General features: G+C 46.2%; 1 long non-coding RNA gene across 1 annotated transcript; it reads left to right on the forward strand.

The window, feature by feature from the left end:
• Nucleotides 1-7108: 7108 nt before the first annotated feature.
• On the forward strand, nucleotides 7109-9543 carry LOC123490901. Its single transcript, XR_006661098.1, has 3 exons — nucleotides 7109-7301; nucleotides 7690-7761; nucleotides 9299-9543. It is a non-coding gene; the product is annotated as an uncharacterized LOC123490901 (long non-coding RNA).
• The last annotated feature ends 310 nt before the right edge of the window (nucleotides 9544-9853 follow it).

The raw sequence follows: 9853 nt of genomic DNA on the forward strand, positions 1-9853 counted from the left end.
GCCCAGCTGAATTGTAGGGGTCCAGATTTTGCAGCGCTTTCAAAACATCAGCTGTCTGAATTTGTGTGAAGGAGAAGCGGGGGGGGCATAGGCAAGTTGCAGCAGAGGGTGCAGAGTTGGTGGCCGGGTTAGTGGTAGCCAGATGGAAAGAACTTACTTTATTGGATGCTAGCATGCTAGTTAGCTATGGCATCATAGTTAGCTAGCTGAATAAAGTAAGTTGAGTCTATTCCTTGAAACATTGAACCGCTGTAGTTTGCAACAATTCTAATTTCTAAAGTGGAAGTTGGGAGAGTTTTATTTGGCTGTTTCAGTGAAACAATTATAGTTTCTGAGGTGGAAGTTGGGAGAGTTATATTTGGGAGTTGTGGTAAGGGAGGCCCTACTCTCTCCTTTCCCAGATGTTTAGTTCATTTCATTCCGATCTCCTCTGCATTATTGTAGCCATTTGCTACAGCCTGTCAACTATGCCTCTGCCTATCCCTGTTCTCTCCTCTCCGCACAGGCTACACAAACGCCTCACACCGCGTGGCTGCTGCCTTCTCTCTAACCTGGTGGTCCCTGCACGCACCACACACCTGGAGTTCCAGGTCTCAGGCAGCCTCTGGAACTGCCGTTCTGCTGCCAACAAGGCTGACTTCATCCCAGCCTATGCTACCCTCCAGTCCCTCGACTTCCTGGCGCTGACGGAAACATGGATTACCACTGAAAACACTGCTACTCCTACTGCTCTCTCCTCGTCTGACCATGTGTTCTCGCATACCCCGAGAGCATCTGGTCAGAGGGGTGGTGGCACAGGAATCCTCATCTCTCCCAAGTGGACATTCTTAATTTTTCCCCTAACCCATCTGTCTATCTCCTCATTTGAATTCCATGCTGTCACAGTCACTAGCCCATTTAAGCTTAATATCCTTGTCATCTATCGCCCTCCAGGTTCCCTTGGAGAGTTCATCAATGAGCTCGACGCCTTGATAAGTTCCTTTCCTGAGGATGGCTCACCCCTCACAGTTTTGGGGGATTTCAACCTCCCTACATCTACATTTGACTCATTTCTCTCTGCCTCCTTCTTTCCACTCCTCACCTCTTTTGACCTCACCCTCTCACCGTCCCCCCCTACTCACAAGGCAGGCAATACGCTTGACCTCATCTTTACTAGATGCTGCTCTTCTACTAATCTCACTGCAACTCCCCTCCATGTCTCCGACCACTACTTTGTATCCTTTTCTCTCTCGCTCTCCTCCAACACTACTCACTCTGCCCCTACACAGATGGTAATGCGCCGCCGCAACCTTCGCTCTCTCTCTCCCACTACTCTCTACTCTTCCATCCTATCATCTCTTCCCTCTGCTCAATCCTTCTCCCTCCAATCTCCTGATTCTGCCTCCTCAACCCTCCTCTCCTCCCTTTCTGCATCCTTTGACTCTCTGTGTCCCCTATCCTCCCGGCCGGCTCGGTCCTCCCCTCCAGCTCCGTGGCTTGATGACTCATTGCGAGCTCACAGAACAGAGCTCCGGGCAGCTGAGCGGAAATGGAAGAAAACTAGACTCCCTGCGGACCTGGCATCTTTTCACTCCCTCCTCTCTACATTCTCTTCATCTGTTTCTGCTGCTAAGGCCACTTTCTACCACTCTAAATTCCAAGCATCTGCCTCTAACCCTAGGAAGCTCTTTGCCACATTCTCCTCCCTGCTGAATCCCCCCCTCTCTGTGGATGACTTCGTCAACCACTTTGAAAAGAAGGTTGACGACATCCGATCCTCGTTTGTTAAGTCTAATGACACTGCTGGTCCTGCTCACACTGCCCTACCCTATGCTTTGACTTCTTTCTCCCCTCTCTCTCCAGATAAAATCTCGCGACTTGTGACTGCAGGCCGCCCAACAACCTGCCCGCTTGACCCCATCCCCTCCTCTCTTCTCCAGACCATCTCCGGTGACCTTCTCCCCTACCTCACCTCGCTGATCAACTCATCCTTGACCGCTGGCTATGTCCCTTCCGTCTTCAAGAGAGCGAGAGTTGCACCCCCTTCTCAAAAACCAACACTTGATCCCTCTGATGTCAACAACTACAGACCAGTATCCCTTCTTTCTTTTCTTTCCAAAACTATTGAGCGTGCCGTCTTTAGCCAACTCTCTTGCTATCTCTCTCAGAATGACCTTCTTGACCCAAACCAGTCAGGTTTCAGGACTGGTCATTCAACTGAGACTGCTCTTCTCTGTGTCACGGAGGCTCTCCGCACTGCTAAAGCTAACTCTCTCTCCTCTGATCTTGTCCTTCTAGACCTGTCTGCTGCCTTTGATACTGTGAACCATCAGATCCTCCCTCTCCACCCTCTCCGAGCTGGGCATCTCCGGCGCGGCTCACTCTTGGATTGCGTCCTACCTGACCGGTCGCTCCTACCAAGTGGCGTGGCGAGAAGCTGTCTCCGCACCACGTGCTCTCACCACTGGTGTCCCCCAGGGCTCAGTTCTAGGCCCTCTCCTATTCTCGCTTTACACCAAGTCACTTGGCTCTGTCATATCCTCACATGGCCTCTCCTATCATTGCTACGCTGACGATACACAACTAATCTTTTCCTTTCCCCCTTCTGATAACCAGGTGGCGAATCGCATCTCTGCATGTCTGGCAGACATATCAGTATGGATGACGGATCACCACCTCAAGCTGAACCTTGGCAAGACGGAGCTGCTCTTCCTCCCGGGGAAGGACTGCCCGTTCCATGATCTCGCCATCACGGTTGACAACTCCGTTGTGTCCTCCTCCCAGAGTGCGAAGAGCCTTGGCGTGACCCTGGACAACACCGTGTCGTTATCCGCTAATATCAAGGCGGTGACCCGATCCTGCAGGTTCATGCTCTACAACATTCGGAGAGTACGACCCTGCCTTACACAGGAAGCGGCACAGGACCTAATCCAGGCACTTGTCATCTCCCGTCTGGATTACTGCAACTCGCTGTTGGCTGGGCTCCCTGCCTGTGCCATTAAACCCCTACAACTCATCCAGAATGCCGCTGCCCGTCTGGTGTTCAACCTTCCCAAGTTCTCTCACGTCACCCCGCTCCTCCGCACACTCCACTGGCTTCCAGTTGAAGCTCGCATCTGTTACAAGACCATGGTGCTTGCCTATGGAGCTGTGAGGGGAACGGCACCTCCGTACCTTCAGGCTCTGATCAGTCCCTACACCCAAACGAGGGCATTGCGTTCATCCACCTCTGGCCTGCTGGCTCCCTTCCTCTGCGGAAGCATAGTTCCCGCTCAGCCCAGTCAAAACTGTTCGCTGCTCTGGCACCCCAATGGTGGAACAAGCTCCCTCACGGCGCCAGGACGGCGGAGTCGCCACCACCTTCCGGAGACATTTGAAACCCCACCTCTTTAAGGAATACCTGGGATAGGATAAGTAATCCTTCTACCCCCCTAAAAAAAAAAAAAAAAATTGTAAAGTGGTTATCCCACTGGCTATAGGGTGAATGCACCAATTTGTAAGTCGCTCTGGATAAGAGCGTCTGCTAAATGACGTAAATGTGAATGTGAATGTGCATTTCCAGAAAGCCTTCTAGCTAACATCACACCTTATTTATCTTGAAAACCCAGCTGCACAGATATAGAGTCATGCTAGAAATAAACTACAATGGTAGCTACAAGGCTTTTAAGAAACTCACTCCAGTTCATTTAGCAGACATTTAGCAGACCATTTAGCAGACTAAGCGTATTGCAACGCTTCACTGGATCAATCTGAAACTTTGCATACACACTGCTGCCATCTAGTGGCCAACATCTAAATTGCGCCTAAACAGCATTATTATATTGTGGCCTTTCTCTTGCATTTCAAAGATGATGGAACAAAATAATATATAGAAAACACATGATTTTTTGTTTGTATTATCTTTTCCCAGATCTAATGTGTTATATTCTCCTACATTCATTTCACATTTTCACAAACTTAAAAGTGTTTCCTTTAAAATGGTATCAAGAATATGCATATCCTTGCTTCAGGTCCTGAGCTACAGGCATTTAGATTTGGGTATGTCATTTTAGGCAAAAGAAAGTGTATGATCCTTAAGAGGTTAATGATATATACCCATTTGATTCTTGAAGAATATAATTATAAATGCCTCATGATCTTAATTCAACTGTCATATGTACCCCATCAGAACCCAAAATAGAAGCTTGTTTTACTCCAATGTGTGTAAACAATGTAAATGTAATGAAAACAACATTGTATAACCTTAAAACATGGTTAAAACTGTAATTTTGATATCATGGATGGCCAGCTCTGTCTGAATTTGAGAGTGGTTATATTTCTCCAGGCCCATCCCTTAGTTTTTACCAAAAGAGAGGTGGGGTGTCCGCTTTGTTATTGTTTCAATTAAGGATTCTAGCTTTAAAAGGTCTCGGTATAATGTTTTCTCCAATACATTCTGAGAAGCATTAAAAGGGATTCAATTTATACTGTACCTTCCAGCTTTTTTGCTTTGATAACAGGTTTTGCTCTTTAAAGTTGTTCTCACCTGACTGTCTCCATGTTGATTATGTTGTTAAGGCTGATGCAGACGGGTTTTACGTGGGCGATGATTATGGATATTTCCACTGGAATGAAGAACATGGCCATTGGGGTAAGCATTTCACACCTCTGTTGGGTCTTGGTTTAATCATTGTATTACCATTCCTTTATGGAAATGAGAGGATCAAGCTTCTGCTCTCATTCTTTTTACAGAGAGGTGGACCCTAAACAACAACGAGTACAACTATGAGTATGCGTACAAGTATGACCAGGATCAACCTGGTCAAGGGGCCAAATGGGAAATAGAGGCTGGTTCTTCTCAGATTGTCGATGCTCCTGCCCATCTCCCCCTCCCCCTACTTCCTCTGATCTCCCTCAGCAGAGCCCACAGGAGCAGCCTGGATTCCTCGCAGCATCCCCTTGGCCTCTTGCAAAGTAAGCACTTTGTTCGTTAACACAGCATTGACATCTGCACAGCTACACAATCCACCAGATACATTCATTTTGGGATTTGGAGTGCTATGATTACACTGCCTTTACAGTGAAGTTGATTGAGATGTTGGACCAATGTAATGGAGTTTCAGATTACCTGGATTACCCAGAGTACCTAGATTGAGTTCAGATCTGAAATATAAAGACTGTTTCGTATCCACGGTATGAAGCCTCTTTCCACACATTCTAAACAACCTGGTGTGTTTCCTCTCCTGTAGCGTTGGGACTCTTGAGGAGATGATTGAGATTGCATGGCAGAAGTGTCAGGAGTACCAATCTAAATTCTTCATGTGGTATTGTGTTACCCTGTTGTGCACACAGAGTAGGGCACAGGTACGTTTATTCGTTGGATGAGACAGCAGAGTTAGAATGAATGATGAGGGAGGGGATGTAAGCAAACAGATATGTTTTAGGCCATGCGTCTATTACATTGTAATTGATTATATGTTGTTTCTGGACTAAACTTCTCTTTCTATACCACTATCTATAGCCCATCTCTCCACCAGTGAAGCCCATCGTGGCTGAGCTAACCATCTCTCCACCAGTGAAGCCCATCGTGGCTGAGCTGCCCATCTCTCCACCAGTGAAGCCCATCATGGTTGAGCTTCCCATCTCTCCACCAGTGAAGCCCATTGTGGTTGAGCTGCCCATCTCTCCACCAGTGAAGCCCATCGTGGCTGAGCTGCACATCTCTCCACCAGTGAAGCCCATCATGGTTGAGCTTCCCATCTCTCCACCAGTGAAGCCCATCGTGGCTGAGCTGCCCATCTCTCCACCAGTGAAGCCCATCATGGTTGAGCTTCCCATCTCTCCACCAGTGAAGCCCATCATGGTTGAGCTTCCCATCTCTCCACCAGTGAAGCCCATCGTGGCTGAGCTGCCCATCTCTCCACTAGTGAAGCCTGTCATATTTGAGCTTCCCATCTCTCCACCAGTGAAGCCCATCGTGGCTGAGCTGCCCATCTCTCCACCAGTGAAGCCTGTCATGGTTGAGCTTCCCATCTCTCCACCAGTGAAGCCCATTGTGGTTGAGCTGCCCATCTCTCCACCAGTGAAGCCCATCATGGCTGAGCTTCCCATCTCTCCACCAGTGAAGCCCATCGTGGCTGAGCTGCCCATCTCTCCACCAGTGAAGCCCATCATGGTTGAGCTTCCCATCTCTCCACCAGTGAAGCCCATCTTGGTTGAGCTTCCCATCTCTCCACCAGTGAAGCCCATCGTGGCTGAGCTGCCCATCTCTCCACCAGTGAAGCCCATCATGGTTGAGCTTCCCATCTCTCCACCAGTGAAGCCCATTGTGGTTGAGCTGCCCTTCTCTCCACCAGTGAAGCCCATCGTGGCTGAGCTGCCCATCTCTCCACCAGTGAAGCCCATCATGGTTGAGCTTCCCATCTCTCCACCAGTGAAGCCCATTGTGGTTGAGCTGCCCATCTCTCCACCAGTGAAGCCAATCATGGTTGAGCTTCCCATCTCTCCATCAGTGAAGCCCATCGTGGTTGAGCTTCCCATCTCTCCACCAGTGAAGCCAATCATGGTTGAGCTTCCCATCTCTCCACCAGTGAAGCCCATCATGGTTGAGCTTCCCATCTCTCCACCAGTGAAGCCCATCGTAGCTGAGCTGCCCATCTCTCCACTAGTGAAGCCCGTCATGTCTTGAATGTCTTCCATTCACCTCCACCACAGGGTTTCCAAAGGGCCAAGGATTTCAAATATTCAGGTTATCCAGGTACAACTACCAAAGCTGGGCCTGGAATATCAGACACTGCCCTGGCTCACATTCTCAGACCTCTCTCACCGATGTGTGTGCCGGAAGGTAAGTGACCTTTTGGATAGTAAATATCCTCTCTACTCTTGTAACAAGCCTGATTGGGCTGGTGAGCAAAATAATGTCCACCATTGACTACTCTATATCCTAACAGGGTTCAGACTTCAATTAATGTTTTTTTTCTCTAGCACAGGGTTTACATTTAGTTAACAATTGATTAAGACTCTCCTGAATTGTGTTCAGATTATGGTGAATGGGACTCTGTTGGGATCACATGTCCACCCCTGGGACTTCTACGTTTGTTGACTCTTCCCTGGACATTTTAAGGCTTTTTTTAGGTACTACATGATTTTATCCAGCTCACCTTTTTGCCACAACAATCCAAATTAATCTATTTTAGTCAATGTAATTCTGAGGTTGATATAAGTGCACCTTTTCAACAGTAAACTATGTTTGTGGTAAGGGATGTCACTAATTTTCTCTTTCTCACATAGGCTATTTTGCCAGAAAAAAAGGATGCAGTGGAGCATAGCATACTTAGAAAAAAGTAATAAACTCAAGCATCTTGTGCTTATAATACTTCTTATAAAATCCAATGAGACAAAGTTTGCTTATGCCTGTTATTTATTCATTGTAACTACAGTAGATGTTAAACCAGCGCTCCCACATTATCAGTCCATTGGATACCAAAGATACCAAATTTATGTGTGAATCCGTAGCCAGTTTAAATGTTTGTATTTCTGTGATATTGGTAGGTTTTTCTAAGAGGAATAAACCCACACAAATAAGGTGATGGACATCCCATATCAAGATTACATTGCCCACATAATTGATGTCCTGCTTTTCCCACCATTGCATGTGAAAACATAATTTCTCTATCTCAGACACGAAAAGAGTGATTCAACCTAACACTATCAGAGTCCCATTGTTGATAGACTAACACGTGGAGGACGTGAGCTGATGCTGGCTGCTGGCACAATGTCAGATCCAGACATATCCCTTAGGAGGTGGGTGGACTTGAGCTATCATTTCATCAGCAACAGGCCTGGCTATCTCCAAGACAGATTCAATCTCATGTTATCACTTTAGCTATCTGGATTATCTCACTAATCTCGAAATCCAAAATGATATAGTAACAGGTCACTGAAAACGTACACATAAAGAGATTAGTGGTCATCAAAGTATGTAGGTTTGCATTAGAGTAATTTCAAGTCCAGATCAAACAGTTCCTCAAAGAGAAGGACAACATGACATGGTTGACCCACATCAGAGTAACTGCATAACTCAAGGCGATGTAGAGTTTCTGAGTGGCCAAAGACATGGCAAGCTGTTGTGTTTGAAAAGGAAAGGAATCTCCGGTACACTGGTTCTCGTATGATCCACAATGTGTATAATGGATCTCAAAACTCCCCTCTGTTTTCTATATATAGCATCCATTACATTTCAATCAATCAAAGAAATACACCAAACCACTCACATAAGAATACAAGTAAAATGTATGAGCTTTTATCTGAGGATCAATTGTATATTAAGTTGGACCTGTTTCATTTAGCACAAGTGAAACCAAACTCTTATCTGTGCTCCATCCAGTTCAGTAGAAACACATTTGTTTCCATCAACAAAGGATAAATGCTTACTGCCTCATTACTCACATGGCTGCTGATGTGACCTTTCCCAGGGATTTGTACAATACACCTTTGGGCGATAACAAAACAAGGGAAAGAGGACGGGGTGGTGCACCACTATCCATGCTATGGAGGTCATTGCAATGAACTGCTGCCCTGTTATAGAGTCATTAGGTAAAATTTCCCTAATCACACAACTCGTCAGCAGGATGCTATGTTTTCAGAGGCCAATGGAGGTAGAGGAATCAATCAAACGTCACATAGCCCAGCTAACCAACCTTAGTTAGGAACATGCAGAATATTTTTGTACATTTTTATTTCACCTTTATTTAACCAGGTAAGCCAGTTGAGAACAAGTTCTCATTTACAACTGCAAACTGGCCAAGATAAAGCAAAGCAGTGCGATAAAAACAACAACAGAGTTACATATGGGGTAAAACAAAACATAAAGTCAAAACTACAACAGAAAATATATATACAGTGTGTGCAAATGTAGCAAGTTATGGAGGTAAGGCAATAAATAGGCTATAGTGCAAAATAATTACAATTAGTATTAACACTGGAATGATAGATGTGCAAGAGATGATGTGCAAATAGAGATGAACGGCCCATCTCTCCAGTGGTAGCTGAGTCTCTTCAGAGATTTGACGTAGGCTACTCACTCCAAACTGTCCCTTTTCATTTGTACATCACGGTCGTATTTTAACTGCAATCAGCAATTCTCACGTTTATATGTTGTTGTTTTTTTACTTTAGCTTATTTAGTAAATATTTTCTTAACACTTATTTTCTTAAAACGTAATTGTTTGTTCAGGGCTTGTGAGCAAGCATTTCACGGTAAGGTCAACACCTGTTGTATTCGGTGCATTTGACAAATACAATTAATAGATTTTATTTTATTTGTTTATGTCCTTTCCCAGTTTGCCCCACCACCACGGAAAAATAAGCCACTGAAGGATCTAACACAGCGACATAAAAAACCCCAGAAAGACATAGAAACGTCAGTTCCACAGGCCAGACCTACTCCACCTCCTCCCTGCCTATCGGATTATTTCCCTTCACCTACACCACAGAGATGCCAAAGGGCCCAGGATTTCTTCAATTCACCTCCACCACAGGGATGCCAATGGCCAAAGGATTTCTTCAATTCACCTCCACCACAGGGATGCCAAAGGGCAGAGGATTTCTTCAATTCACCTCCACCACAGGGATGCCAAAGGGCCCAGGATTTCTTCAATTCACCTCCGCCGAAGGGCCCAGGATTTCTTCAATTCACCTCCACCACAGAGATGCCAAAGGACCCAGGATTTCTTCCCTCCACCTCCAGTGAAGCCCATCGTGGCTGAGCTGCCCATCTCTCCACCAGTGAAGCCTGTCATATTTGAGCTGCCCATCTCTCCACCAGTGAAGCCTGTCATGTTTGAGCTGCCCATCTCTTCACCAGTGAAACCCATCGTGGTTGAACGGCCCATCTC

The sequence above is a fragment of the Coregonus clupeaformis genome, unplaced genomic scaffold, assembly GCF_020615455.1.
Source record: "Coregonus clupeaformis isolate EN_2021a unplaced genomic scaffold, ASM2061545v1 scaf5409, whole genome shotgun sequence".
NCBI lineage: Eukaryota > Metazoa > Chordata > Actinopteri > Salmoniformes > Salmonidae > Coregonus > Coregonus clupeaformis.